Here is a 16,202-nt window from a genome sequence, read left to right on the forward strand (position 1 = left end):
CCTTCAAACAAGTTACAGGTCCTATGAAATAACCACATTCTTACTTCCTGATGGGCCTGTGGGTGCCTGTTTGCTTACTCTTCCATTCATAGCAATTGAATGAATGGGAGGGTCACTGGGTATACCATAGGCATAAGGGAAGTCAAAATGTCTTTTTATAGATGAACCTCCAGTCTCATTGATCTCATTCAAGTGCAGTGGTCAGGAACATTACAATTATATGTACCATTTGGTCTATTAGTAAAAAATATTAATATAAATTAAATGTGATATTTCTTCTTTCATGATAAAGACATTTATATCACATAGTTCATATAGCCAAGTCATAATCAATAGTAAGGATAATAATTTTAATATAAAGAACTCAAAATCAAATGTGTTTTACTGCTTTTTTCCATCTTCAGATAAATGCGTACTTTTTGGAAATGAACGTATAAAAAATTTTCAAAAAATTGTATAATGAACAGTTCAGTTAATTTACTGTTTTAAAATGCATCCACAGGCCAGACATGGTGGCTCATGCTTGTAATCCCAGCACTTTGGGAGGCTAAGGCGAGAGGATCACTCAAGCCCAGGAGCTCAAGAACAGTTTGGGCAACATAGTGGGACCCTGTTTCTACAATTTAAAAAAGAAATTTTTTTTTTAATTAGCTAGGCATGGTGGTGCACACCTGCAGTCCCAGCTACTTGAGAGGCTGAGGCACGAGGATCACTTTAGCCTAGGAAGTCAAGGTTGTAATGAGTCATGACCATGCTGCTGCACCCCAGCCTGGGTAACAGAGTAAGACTCTGTCTTAAAATAAATAAATAAATAAATGAAAGAAAATGTACCTACAGTTTGAAACTATGAATAAACATTTATCAGAGTGTGGCTTATTTTAAAGTAAATATGCATATTTTATGAATTCTTTCCAACTATAACAATAATAAGCAATCTAAATATTTAATGTGAGAGTCTCTCTAATGTACATATAAGAATTGTAGTACAATTAATAAATGGCTGTGTTAAGAAAAATACAGCTGGGCTCACATGATCAGTGTCATTCTGTGCAAAGAATTTCTGTCTCAAACTCAACCTCATCAAGATAATATAATTACTTTCATTAGCAATGTAGAATAATAAAACTTGGAAGATATCTGGGTAAACATAAAGTACTGAAAAATTAATGTCTTCCCATCCAGCTTTAATTGTTCTTCACAGTTGTTATTTTTTGACAGATTTCCACTGACAAGACACAGAAAAGAAGTACCATCCATTCCCTTTGTGCCTATCCATGCCACACTAAGGCCCTTTACAAAGTGTCTCCTCAATGTCACTCTAATACCACCATCAGGTTTTCCCTGGAGCTTCACTTGTAATTGGTTAATTTGGGAAGTTTGTGTCTTCTCCCAAATAGAATCTGCTACAGTTTTTTCCCTAACTTTTTACTAAGGTGTAACATTCATACTGAAAACTACACAAATAATAATTTTCATAAATGAAACACATCCATGTAAGTAGAAGCCAGATCAAAGAAACAGAATGTTCGTTGCCAACACCCTAGAAGACCCTTTCATGTTCACTTTAAGTGGTTCCAAGGATAACCACTGTCCTACATTAGTGTTGCATACTCTGTTTTTTCTTCAGCTTATATAAATCTTTCACTTTTTACTACATTAGTGTTGTCTGTTGCTGAACCCTAAAAAAATGGAATCACACAATATATTTTTTGTCTGCCTCCTTCCATTCAAAATTGTGTTTGCGATATTTGCACACACTGTTGCATGTATTTTTGGTTCCTCTTTTCTCACTGCTGTATAGCATTCCACACAATTTACTTACCTATTCTACTGTTGATGAACATTTGAGTGGTATTTTTGTTTGAGGTTATTATGAATAGTGCCTCTAAGAACATGCTTGTACAGGTCTTTGATGACAATTGGGGTATGTATTTACTTCTGTTTGGCTTGGAATTTCTGGATATACCTATGTTCACCTTTAGTAGATACTACAAACAGTTTTTCAAGTTGTACCTCCTTTCAGTCCCATCGGCCATGTATGAGAGTTCCAATTGCTCTAAATCAATGGTTCTCAATTGGTCATAATTTCACAAATGTCCAGGAACATTTGGCAATGCCTGGAGACACTTTTGGTCTTTACAACTAAAAGGATGTTACTGGAATCTTGTGGGTAGAGACCAGTGATGTTGCTCAACATCTTACAATGAACAAAATGGCCCCAACAACACGCCTGTAATCCCAGCACTTTGGGATACTGAGGTGAGCAGATCACAGGTCAGGAGTTCAAGACCAGCCTGGCCAACATAGTGAAACCCTGTCTCTACTAAAAATACAAAAATTAGCCGGGTATGGTGGCATGTGCCTGTAATCCCAGCTACTCGGGAGGCTGAGGCAGGAGAATTGCTTGAACCTGGGAGGCAGAGATTGCAGTGAGCCAACACCGCACCATTGCACTCCAGCCTGGGCAATGGAGTGAGACTCCATCTCAAAAAAAAAAAAAAAAAAAAAAAGATTATCTATTCCAAAATGTTAAGTGTTGGAGTCGAGAAATTCTGCTTTAAACTCTCACCAACCTAGGTAAATTTTTGACTTCTATATTTAGCCATTTCAGAAAGCATATAAATGTATTGCATTGTGGTTTCAATTTGCACTTCCGTGACAACTAAATATAATCATTTTGAAGGCTGAGATTTGTTTCTTAGACAGCTATCCAAATTTTTAGTTTCCAGAAATGACTACTCCAAGATCCCACCCTAAACAGTAGACAGTTCTGTTTATTCATTCAATATCTGACTCTAGAGCATAGTTGCTGAAATCAAGTGGACCTCGCTTTGACTCCAAATTCTTCTACCCAGCAAAGTTATTTAAGCTCACTGAAATTCAGTTTCTTTATCCATAATATGGGGATACTAATGCCCATACTTCAGTATTACTGTTACAATTAGATATAATGTAGGTAAGATCCCTGGCATGTAGTGGATGCTCAATGGTTATTACTGCCATGGGCTATAAGAACAAGAGGCACAAATAAATTAGACTAGAAACAGCACGGGCTTGAGAGTTGATGTGTGTTCTAGTCCTGACTCTACCACTAACTAGCTGTGAGGACTTAGTCAAAATACTTAATGTCTTAGAGTTTTTCATTTATCTATGAAATAAGACAGTTACACTAGATACAAGGTCTTTCTAACTTGATTATTCTCTAATTCTATGGATATGACAGGGTCTTAGCCATGAAGTTTACACTAAGAAGGGGAAATAGGACATGCATTAAACAATGACACAAATTACTGAGAAATATACTCAGAAATTCAGAGCTACAAATAAAGTACTACTGCCATGCAAGTTCAAAGGAATAAAAGCTTATTTTGGTTGGAACAATCAGGGAGCCCTTCATAAAGACAGTGGCATTTGAATTAGGACTTGAAGCATGGACGAGGACAGAGACCAGTTCAGACAAAAGAGAGAGAAGCATAAAAGCAGACAAAGCAGAGTAGACAAAGGCTTAGGAAGGGAAGCGTAAGACAGGTCCTAGGAGCAATAAGTCACCCAGAATGACCGTAGCATAAGAGTTGTGAAAGGAGGAAAGAGACGGAATAGATGGAGAGTAGGTATAAAGTGCTTGCAATCTCAGAAGAATCCATGTTTCACTTGGTAGAAAATAAAGGGCCATGGCAAATTACAAATGAAAGGAGTGACATAACCATGACAAAGTTTAAAGACTAATCTGATAACTTGAGAACCAAGGAACTGTGGAAGAGGGGCTGAAGACTAGAAGATTAATTTTTAAATATCATTAAATTTTAAATGGGAGGCTAGAGGGCTTTGAAGTGGAGAAGCACAAAGAAAAGAGTAGAGAAAGAAATGTTCTAAGGACATAAATGAAAGGACTTGATAATTGTTTTGTTAAGAATGATAAGAAGTAGAGAAGCATGAAAAATAACAGACATTTGAAATCTAAATGACAAGAGGATTAAAAGTACAGGGAAGTGTTTTATGCTTTCCTTAACAGCTTTCAACAAAGAGGCTCAAAGCAGCTAGGCTAACCTGTTCCTCTAAGCAATATTTCTGAAACAACAATTTACTGAAAACTTTCATATGTTTATAGATATTTGGCACAAAGAAAGTTCCACTGTCAATTTAGGAAACACTAAATATCATATCTTTGCCTTAAATATTTACATTTAACATAAACATTATAAAGTTCTGGGAAATCCTCTTGTAATCCTGTGTCTGTGTGTGTCTGTGTTTATGTTAGTGTGCACATATGTGTGTGTGATAAATCTATTAAATCTCATGGTGCACTAGTGTTACAAGGGACAAGGTTTGGAGAGATAAGCATGTGCTTCTGAACTTATTATTATTGTTATTATACATGCATTATAAATCTCTTTCAGAGAGATTAGTATTGGTAGTATTGGGTATCAGGAGGTCATCAGGTGGACATGTTTAAGAAATGTAAAGAAATGTGAATCGTCACTCAGAATAGAGTTGAGATCTGCACATGTAAATTTGAGGATCACCTAACAGAAGACAGTTGAGATTAAGAGAAGAGGTGTATTCACAAAGGACAGAAGAAGTTCATGGGAAGACATGGAAGCAGAGGACGATTCCTGGTCTACATTTTGAAGATAAATGAATGGAAGGAAGAGATCGAATTGTAACTAGATGGAGTAGATAAGAGGAAATTATTTTAGAATGAATAGAATGAACATCTGCAAGTAACTCAATAAGTTATGAAGATATCACCTAAGCATTCTAGTCTGAGTCTTAAATGTGGAATTCCAGACCCCCCCAGGGGTCTCATTCTTTAAGGGAAAACCCAGAAACAACATCTACCTAGGAGTCCTAAGGCCACTATCTGCTCAGATATAAACTCACAGATCTAAGGTGACCTTCAATGTCCTAATGTTTGTTTACAGAGGTAGGTAGAACTCCTCAGGATAACATAGTAACTGGCATAAACACTTGTTTTCTGGATATGCAGCAAGTTGTTCTCACATAGAAAATATTAGGCATTCTGGTTTCTGTCAAGGGAGAAAGGATGAAAGAAAAGAGAGGGCAGTGGGAAGGGGCAGCATCAAATTGTTATCTAGACATCTAAATGAAGAAAAAAAGAAAGATTCAAGCGAAGGTCCTTCATTAGCTCAGTGTTGACATTGCTTCCATTAAATGGATGAGTGAGCTAAATTCCAACTGAGCTAGTAGAGAGAGTGGGAAATGATGTGTTGGTAGGCAGGAAGAAGGATAAAGCAGAACAAATTATCCAGATTAAACACACGGATCAAAATTTTTCAACTTTAGCAGCTCAAATTCTACATCAATTTGTCTAAAAACTGTACAGAATAATTGAAAAGAAATTTTACATAATGTTTAGCTCAGTGGTCATTTGGTACAACTGTTCAGCTCCTTAGACTGGAGTCGGAAAGTATTTTCCATTTTTTAAGTAAGCACCAATTTGGGATAGATTATTATTGAAGTAAACATCATGAAATAATGGTTCTACCCTACAGATAGAAGCATTTTTAAAAAAATTCTGTCTTTACCACTCTGTACCACATAAAATATATTGCCTTCAATAAACACTTTCTAAATATTTTATTCCTAAAAGAGAGAAAATAGCCTTCTGAGGGCTTTGTGTTGTTTGCCTAGCCAACTGTGGAATATGTTTTCTCTTCAGAAAATAAATTATTGGTATGTTTCAGAAAATCACAATAAGTAAAATATTTTAAAATAACAAAACATGCAAGCTTCATAGCACCCAAGAATGGTCTCAAACACATTAAAATAAAACAATGAATTTTTAGCATTTTGGATACTAGGAAATTGATGGAAAACAATGTCTGAAAATATAGATTAATAGGATGGCTGTCAAATTATATTTTAATCATTTCTATTAATGAAATCATGAAATCCAGTTCTAGTCTTGTACAACCTAGAAGTCATATCCTTCAAGATCTACATCTTTCTGCTGTCTAGGAAAATGTTATTTATATTATGATAGCAACAAATCTCTTCTGTTTAGAAACACTTTCAAAGCAACTGCCTGAACTTTATTTTTTCCCTCCTGTCTTTACTTCTTCTAGAGACAGTTCTTTATGTCCTAAATTTTCTAGTAAGTGTATCATATGTGATATGTTAAATCTATATTTGTGCAGTCATCACAGTAAATCGTATGACACTGAAAACATATAATTTACTTATCTCAACTTTTTTTCTCTCTCCATGTCTAGAAAAGGAAACTTGCATGGAAATCATGGGTATTAAATAACTCTAAGTAGCTAAAAACAATGTTTAAGGACATTCAAATCACTTCCTTGGCTACTGAGAATGGGTTATACCTCAAAGAAGAACCATATGGCTGGCCTGGCATACACACTAAGTTCTCCTAACATATTTGTCATAAAAACTAAATCTGTAATGGCAAGCCACACTTAATCTGCCTGTTCTTAATGTCAGTGTCCCGTGTCTCTTTCTCTAACTCCCTGTGACCATTTGAACTTCAATTTCTTCATCTATGAAATGGGGAGCTATATGGTTTCATTACAGGGCAAATGTGCAAGCAAATAGTATAACAGATGTATAAAATTAAAAAATATAAACTAAATATGGGATTCTACACACCTACAAATTATCATTATTCAACATGGCATTATTCGTAGATGTTTAACTGTCTATTTCTCACTAAGTGTGAATTTCAGGGCGATGATTTTTTAAAAATCTCTTCAGGATGAAGCAAGGGAAAAGACACAAAGGCAAGTTAAAATGCTGCCAAATGGGTGTACAGTGACACCTGGGTGTGATAATCCACACATAACTTCCATCTGTTATTTCTTAATTTACGCTCAGCTGTTTCAATAATGTGACATTGTTCATCCTCTCCCAATCTTTTCAAAATATTTCTTCTTCCTTTTTTTAAACTCACATCATCACAGTTATGTAATAAAACATTAACTATTCCTTCAACTAGGCAACATTTTTTTGCCTGACTTCTCTAAAAGGAGATGAAAAATGTTAACTATGGAGAAGTTTCTTGAGGACAGGCTATCTTCCAGAAAACATAAATAAGAAAAGAAATAATTAAAGGAGGAGAAAAGACTAGCTGAAGCACAGTGAATTTCAGAAAAATAAAGAAGGCATGTTTTGGAGAAATTTAGGAAAACTAAAATATGTTTCTTTGGAATACTACTTTCTGGGGATATTAATAAGCATTATACATAAATAGAGTGTTTAGGAAAATATTAGAGTAAACGAGTTTTACTACAAAACTTCTAATATGCTTTGTAAATCTCTAAGAGGGAAATTAGTGTGACTGGAAGTAATTCCCAAGCTCATTTGATGCTTTTGTTCAGAGTATCTCAGGGGAATGGTGACCTACGACCAAACGGTATTTTGGAAATGCTGAGCTCAAGATTCAGTTCATTGGATTTGTCAGTTTCAACATCATGCCACATGGGTGACAATACACAGTCACACAACAGACACACACTGTATGGCCCTGGACTCTCTAGCCCAAACCAAACTGAGCCACGCATCCCTTCACATGCAGATGCTCAGCACTTGGCTGGCCAATGAAGAATTCTCCCTATTCCTGAGACTTTCCCAAACACTTTATGCACTTTTAGATTCCCACGCCTTAGCTGATGCTATACCACTTTGCTAATGTTCTTTCCTTCTTCCAGTTGCCTGTCAGAATCCTATTCACCTTTCAGTGTTCACCTGCAAGTGTTTTCCCTTCTTCTGTCACTGTACTTTATGTGTGCTTCTCTTTAGGTCTGTGGTTTTCAAGTGTGGCTTAGGGAATTTAAGAAAAACACTGATTCCTAGGTTTTACCCAGAGATTTTGATATAGTAGGTCTGAAATACCACCTAATTTTTGGGATTTTTAAAAATTCCCCAGTGAGTGCAAGACACAGCCAATATTGAGAACTGTTGCTTTGAAGTTCATGGTAGTTTGTCTCTGTTCTATATCCTAAAAAAGCATTGAAGATTTTTTAGAGGAGACATTTATCCTTCTTCATATTCAGAAGTCCACTGTACCCAACAGAGATTTTTCATGAAAAATGAAAGAAAAAAATAGCTTATATTTCCAATTATGATGTTAATCTTATCAAAATGTTTTACAAATTATTTTGCCTTTCCATTCCTAGTGTAAATTATATCATCAAGGAAATGGGTCCCAAATCTAGCAATGAATCAGACAGCTTGTAGGAATACATCAAACCTTTCTATCCCCAGAGTTAACGAATCAAAATCTCTGGTTACAAATGCAGAAGTTTGTTGTGTTTTGTTTTTGTTTTTGTAAACTGCAAGTCTAATGTCAATTTAAAAAAAATTCATTTTGTGAATCACTGTTTCAAAATAAATGTTATATAATTTGCAGGTATTACAAAAATATTTACCTATTATAGTGGTGTTTAGGAGGGTTCAAAATAGAAAACGTTATCATAAATCTATCCCATAAAAAAATTTTAAGATAATAAATTTAAGTCCCAAGAGAATACACATTATGGCTAGAACTCAAATTAGATTCAAATGCATAAGGAAGCTCTGTTTTATTATTACGATTTCCAAAGCCTCCTTTCCCTGTCATAGTTTTAGTGTATTTGGAATGGAATTGCCCAAAATTATGTAATTAATTATGTTCAGCTTCTATTAAAATAATTAATTTCATCAAGTCGGCTAGCATGACACTTGGTAAAAATCAATTATTGAAAAAGAACTGGGAAAATGTGGGCAGTCATTAGGGGTGTAATAGCTCATGTTTTAGGGCAATTAGGTGAAATGGTTTTTACTTTTTAACTTTTTAAAACTTCTTAAACCAGGAATCTCAGGCATGCTATAACCCTGGAGTCAGGTGAACCATGTTTGACCCTTGGGTCACATGAGAGTCATCTGGACTACACTGCTTCATTCATATATATTTTTTTCCTATCCTCACTGGTCACTTAGACCACTTAACAACATGAAATGAAGATCAAACTATGTGCTTTTTCTTCAACGGCGGAATGAACTGCAGATGGAGTAAGGGAAAGAAGAATCAAAAAAAGCATAAGCGTTTTAAGAGCAGAATAATCGCATTAACTGACCCAAATGCAAATGCTTCCTCGTATCTACACCCTTTGGTTATGCCCTCGCACACCAACACTGGGCTTGGCCACGTGGATTTTTTATTGTTTTTTAAATGGGACAGTAACAACTTAACTCAATCAAACTTAATCACAACCTTGAAAAACTTTGTGAGTTTCCTCTTCCTCTTAAGCCGGCCCACAGAAAACCCACCATCTGGCCACAGATGCATGGAAAAGACCCACTGATATCAACCAAGCCTGGCACAAATCAGCAGAAACATTCAGCTGACCCACGGGCGCAGATCATTTTAAGCCACTATGCTTTGGGAAGATTTACAAACTGCAATCGCCGATACAATTGTCTTCAATGTTTAAAGAGCTAAACTATGGAAGAGAAAGTTTAAATCCTTCTTGTTCCAGTTCCACTAAAAGAGAAAAAAAAAAAAAAAAAAAACATTGTACTGATAGGAAGACAGATTTCAATTTAAGAAAGTATTTTCTAACAAGTTAAGATCAAATTTGAAATGCCTATAGGCAATGAATTTCCTGACACTGGAATAATTCAAGTTGGTGCTAACACAAATGCATTTTGTTCATTCAAGGATTATATACTTCATCTATTCTTTTAATGCTACAAAATTATATACAAGTTATCAGTACAGTTATGCTGTAGAGTATATTGATTTTCTCATTCTTTTTCTCTTTTCTTTTTTTTTTTTTTTTTTTTTTTTTTGAGATAGAGTCTCACTCTGTTGCCCAGGCTGGAGTGCAGTGGCACGATCTTGGCTCACTGCAACCCCCACCCCCTGGATTCAAGCAATTCTCCTGCCTTAGCCTCCCAAGTAGCTAGGACTACAGGCGTGTGCCACCACATCCGGCTAATTTGATTTTCTCATTCTTTAATAAGGATTAGAAACAAGAACCAAGTACTCATCCTCCTAGTATACCTCTTGGATGTAACTGCCAGAATTTTCAACTAAGCTCTACTGGCCATTTGTTCACCCTAACAATAGAGAGAAGACCACTGTGTGGACCTAACAAAACAAACTTTTCATTCTATCATTCATTCATTCATTTCAAGGGGCACCAGCTAGCAGTCTGCAGCTAGATCCTGTTTAGTGTTTTAGTGTTTTTTAAAATGTCAAACTACATGCCTTTTGTTTCGCACCTACTACGTTCCCACCATATCCTACTTCACACATTTACAATACCAGTGTGGTCCCTGTAGGTATTTAAGTTGAAGACTTGGGTGAATTCTTACTTATAAAATACATTCTACTAAAAGTTATGAGAAATACAAAGATGAATTCAGTATTGATTCTAGCCTCAGGGATCTTATAGTTTCGTAGGGGAGCTGATCCCCTTACTTAATTAATTATAATAGAATTATAATAATTATAATAGAAGTATAATATAATTAATACTAATTAATTACTTAAGTATAATAGAATGAGAGAGATGCACAGCAGAAGAGGTGCAGATAAAATGCCACTGTGCTGTTAGAAATAATAATTGGATGCAGCTGGACTGAGCAGTAAATGCCTAATGGGTCCAAAAATTAGCAAGAGTCTCTTTTTTTCTGTTTTCTGTTTTGTTTCGTTTTTTTCACAGAAACATCACTATTAGAATAGATATGTCTTTGGCATCTTTGTTAGTGATCTCTAACAAACAGGTGGGCCCAGATCATCACATATCCCTATTTTCATCCAAATTTAATTTAATGATATAACTTAAAAGTGACTTGACCTGGTGGGGATTTTCTTTTCCTACCTCAGTTGGAACTGACATAACTGCCACTTTTATATGACAAAGATACAGCCCTACTGTTTTTCATTACCATTGGTTTCTAATCAATTTGTTCCAAGCTCTTTGATCCTTAAAAAAGTCAAATTAAGTATTAATATTTTAAAGCTGAAGTGATGGTTTTCATAATAAAAGCACATAACTTTTCAAGCCTATAAGCAGCTGGTTAATACATATACAATTAATATTTAAATATCTGTTTTGGTTTAATGTAAAAACTCTTCAAAAATAATATCCTAAAACCCTAAAGGCTGGAGACACCAAAACACTAAACGTGGATACCAACTTGACTCAGAACTAATGCTTCTACATAACAAAAAGTAAGACTTCAGTGCAGCTGGCTTGGATATTACAAAGATAATAAATCTGGAAGTATTATCATCTATTCCTTCAAATGCACTGGAACTTGCCCCGTACATTTCCAGCAGCTCCAACTCAGGAAATGTTGAATTTTCCTCAATTATAGCTTGTGTCCAAGTGGCCGTAATCAAATACATAAATAAACTGAAGCTTTCCCATGAGAACTAACTGTCAAAACTCCATTATGTCCAGTCACAGAACTGAGAAGACTAGGTTCAAAAATACTGCAGACTTCTTTAAATTTATTCCATCTCTACATACCTACAGGTCATCTTTTAAACAAGTATCCATCAGTATGACTGTTTCTTTTTTTCATTGCGTTTTACCTAAACACTATGTGAAGTAGTCTGACTACTATAAATGTAAAATTTTCCAGATGGCATAAAATCACTAACAATACCAGTAGATTGTTTTACCTGCATAATCTTAATTTTCCTTATTTTGATCATTCCAAATCTTTGAAAAGCCATTTCTAAATCTTACCAATGTCTAAGATAAATGTACATGTCATCAAGCTGCTCTAGCTGAGAAAACGACATTTGTGTAGCTCCTGAGTGGGAGACACCTCCCCACATTTTAATCGTACGCTGTTCCTGACTCTATACCCAAAATTATTAATTGTAGATTTAATACTGCCTCATGGAGTTATCCAAAAGATTACATGCATATAGCTTGCCTAAAAATACACCAAGTTTTGTATGAATTTTCCCTCTTGATGTTAATATCAACACTTGCTACTGCTGCTGATAATTATGATGCTAGTTTATTGGAGATAATTTAAATTGTGCTGACTGTGGGTGAAATAATACCAGCAGGAATAAATGCCTGGCATTAAATTTACCTCCTGCTATTAAAATGTATAACAAATCATAGTTTATCTATTAGTGATGACCTCTTAAAAATTAGAGCTACTTTTATCACAACTGGAAAAATAACAAGGCACTGTAATGTCTGAAATTTTCTTTCATGGTAAACATTATCTGCCTTACACTCAAATGTGTTTATTTGTTTTCCTTTGATCTTGGTAATACATTTCAAAAATCAGTAAGTTACTAACAGCAATAGGTATTAACCATACCCATTAGGTCCACAAACAAAATTAGGATGTGCTTTTCTTTTTCTAGGCTTTCCTATTTAATCCCACTGCTTTCTCCATTATTAAATGAAGAAAATATGCCTGCCAAATACACACTCAGAACTCCTCTGCTAACAGATACTTGTGAAAATAAAGCTTCTGAGAAGGCGTAAAGAGAAGAAACAGTGTGATCTAAATGCTGTGAAGATCCCAATATGATGTTCACTAGTCTTGAAACCTGGCTGCCTTTAGTGTCTTCGATCCTGGATGTACAGACTTGTTCTCAATTACAGGCCTAATAAGGAACTATTTGTGTGATTTTGTTTGTGGCTTTTTAGTTTTATTTCTAATGGAAAATTACCACAAAAGTGACCTAATCACTTTTGAACCATGAAAGAGCTTCAAAAGGTTGTCAGTTCCAAAGAACACTAAAGTTTCACATATAAGAATCATTTCAATTTACTTTTTAAATTCATTTTTTCACTGCCTACTTCTGGAAAGAATTCGGAGAGACAAATGGGGAAAATGCACATATAATAGAATTTGATAAAACAAAATATCAAGTAAGAGAAAATAATTGTAACAAAAGCCCAGGCTTAAATGGTTTGAGGCAGTGAAATTCAGAAAAATACTTTTACTGGTGCAATTTTACTAGAAGAAACAGATTTTTCTTGGCCTCATAGTCTAAGGTTGATTTATCACAAGGGAATATAGAAAGTTTACTAAGCAAGATGAGTATGCAATAAGGTGGAAATGTCTTCAACAATTATTTTACTAAAGTTACATAAAGATCCTTCATTTGAATGTGTTACATCATTTAATATTAAAACACAAATTAATGAATATAGTCATATAATGAGACAAATTATTATAATTACCAGAGATAAAGATCTCTGGGAATATAGAAACAAAGGTTTTCAAAAGCCTAAAGGAATGTATCTATGTGAGGTCTCATATATGAAGTGTTGATTCACATCTTGGATTTTAAAGATATATGTACAGTAATTTGTTACATGCCGAGGACCTTAGTATTATTGATTGAAAATATATTAATATACTTTTGTGATTGTGTTTTCTTTCCAGAAAATTATAAAACTCAAAGTATTTCTCTTGAGGAAAAGGAGCATCGTGTTTTCTCAACACCAGTCTGAGCTGGAAGAGCCTGTGCAGGCAGAATCACAGTGTGCCCAAAAGGCACTCACCATGCACATATGCTCAGGGCTGGATAGTCTCATTGATGCCACACTTCCACATGATAGCCATAAAGGAGATAATATAAACTCCTGCCTTGGCCATAAAAGAAACTTAGCCTTTCTTCCTTCCCTCATTGACATGATATGAAAATATATACCTAAAATTTCCAAGGAAATTTTTTAAAAAATAGATTTGATAACCTCATGATACGAAAATATATACCTAAAATTTCCAAGGAAATTTTTTTAAAAATAGATTTGATAACCTAACTACAGGAAATGATTTGGAATCTTTACTGTAGGAGCCCCAGACATTCTTAGACGCAGGATCTAAATGATACGTAAGATTCCTCCCAAGCCTCCTAATATCGTAGCCAGCTACAAAATTTCAACGTTCACCATCTACTCCAAAACCTCTCAGTAACTTTTTCCACTTGATGGATGACTTTTACTTTCTGATATTTAGGATGATTGTGCTGATGGAAAACTGATTTTAATTAAATCTTGAAAATTAAATTGGAAAAAAAGCTCTTGCTCTCATATCTTTCAGGTCACTTAGGTGTTTAGAATGAGTCATTCCTGAAATCTGTCTCTTCCATTTCAATCTCCCAGGATGTTATCACCTCCTTTATGGCACCCATTGCCTGCCTGTAGCACATTTATCTAGGTATATCCTCAATGATATGTCACGTGAGGGCACATAAGTATTTTTCTCCCCATATCTGAACTCTCAAGCACCATGAACTCAGAAGTGGACACTTGTAGTCAATCAGTGAAGGCCAGGTGACTAGAATTAAAGCTGGAGCTTCAATTATACGGGAAATTAGCCTGTATATAGAAATTTGAAACTATGTCAATGAGCCAAATATTTCAAAAAAAAAAATCCTGGATTAACCTTTTTTTTTTTTTTTTTTTGATGGGGTCTCACTCTATAGCCCAACCTGGAGTGCAGTGGCGCAATTTCAGCTCACTGCGACCTCCACCTCCAGAGCTCAAGCGATTCTCATGCCTCGGCCTCCCAAGTAGCTGGGACTACAGGTGCACACCACCACACCTGGCTAATTTTTTGTATTTTAGTAGAGACGGGGTTTCACCATGTTGCCCAGGGTAGTCTCAAACTCCTGAACTCAGGCGATCCACTCCCCTTGGCCTCCCAAAGTGCTGGGATTACAGGCATGAGCCACGGCACCCAGCCAAATATTTCTTAATGACTGAAATTTTAAATGAATTACTTTTAAACAGCCAAGATACTATTTTCATAAAATGTCCATTAAGCTTATAACTGGCCCCACTAGCACATAAAATACACTGGTACAGATTTGCCTGTCAAGTGGATTGAGATCCAGTATGCAAGGCCCCTAGGAAGTGGGGTGCAGTTACAAGTACATACTGAGAAGGAAAGGTCTGGTACATGGGTCTCTGAAAAGTCAGGCTTGAGAAAGATGTCTCAATGTGAGATGCCAGACAGCCTAGGGAAAGCCTAAGAGAACAAGGTGCCTAAGAAAGGAGGCTGGCGAAGAAAACGAAGTGAGGCATGAGATAAGAAGCAATGCATCAAAAGCAAGCTTAACCCACTGCCAGCTTCCCTAAAAGTACAACTAGCTATCGGGAAGTCTGTGTTATGGAAATCAGCCCCAAACTTTCTCTGTGCAATTAAGCCTAGTTATTTGAATCTTTTAAGATATTCTCCATCTCCCTTTTCCCTAATCACAATCATAACCTGGTAAAAGCAATGCCAACTGTCAATGTGCCAGATGACCAATAAATCCTGCTCTCACATACAGCTTTAATCTGTTATCAGTCAAAGACCCATTTCTAGACCTACTTGTAACAATTCCCTGGTGAAAGTATGAGAGCACCAGGATCATGAAGCAAATCACTTGAATTTAACAAATTTTATTCTAATTATCTGGGCAAAGAATCTCAGCTTCCACAAAGTTCTATTTTTTATATAAATAAGCACAGAAGTGCAGTTAAGTTGCAATCCACCTTCCCCGTAGCACCTAAGCATATAATTAATTAATTAGGAAGAAATGAGGATTTGGCATAAATCAGTGGTGAAAACCACCTGCTTCAATCCCCACAGCTCTCCAAAGGGGTAATACAATAAAGATGATGGCTAGGTGGATCTGATTTTATCCAACACAACCTTGCCTTTCCAAACTGCTGTGGGTGCCCTCTGTGAGTTGTGCCTCACTGGTGTTGAGTTTAGAATCTCCTGGGCAACTATCATGCCTTTTTGAAGTCGCATGTGCACTTGGGAGAATATAGATACTACATACAATTGGAAGAACTTCTTAGGAAATATGGTAGGTGAATATATTTTGGGGGTTATTTTAGATTTTTGATTATTTACCAACATCATTGCATAAGACACAAAAACATATTTAAGTAGATGGGGATAGTAATATTAAATCCATATATATGAATTTAAATATAATTTATGTTCAAAGGAAGACTTTAAAACAGATTCAAGCTAACATCTTGTTTTAAGCATTACAAAGGTATAATGTTGCTATTAATAATTCAGTAATAATGCTTAATCAGTAAAAATGGCCAAATTTTATATAATTATATTCCTTGAGGTCTACTCATTCATTATGTAGAAACCACAGAGAAATTTTGCTCATACGTTTTATCATCCTGTATTTAATTCCAGACAAAAACCAGTGGTTGCAACTTGACTTTAACATTGCTAAC

The 16,202-nt window shown here is 35.5% G+C and overlaps 1 protein-coding gene across 15 annotated transcripts in view; it reads right to left on the reverse strand.

The window, feature by feature from the left end:
• PDE1A (phosphodiesterase 1A) overlaps positions 1-16,202 on the reverse strand; it is a 395,424-nt gene that overhangs the window by 283,429 nt on the left and 95,793 nt on the right. The gene's annotated exons all lie outside the window — the stretch shown is intronic.

This window comes from Pan paniscus, chromosome 13 (genome assembly GCF_029289425.2).
Source record: "Pan paniscus chromosome 13, NHGRI_mPanPan1-v2.0_pri, whole genome shotgun sequence".
Classification (NCBI taxonomy): domain Eukaryota; kingdom Metazoa; phylum Chordata; class Mammalia; order Primates; family Hominidae; genus Pan; species Pan paniscus.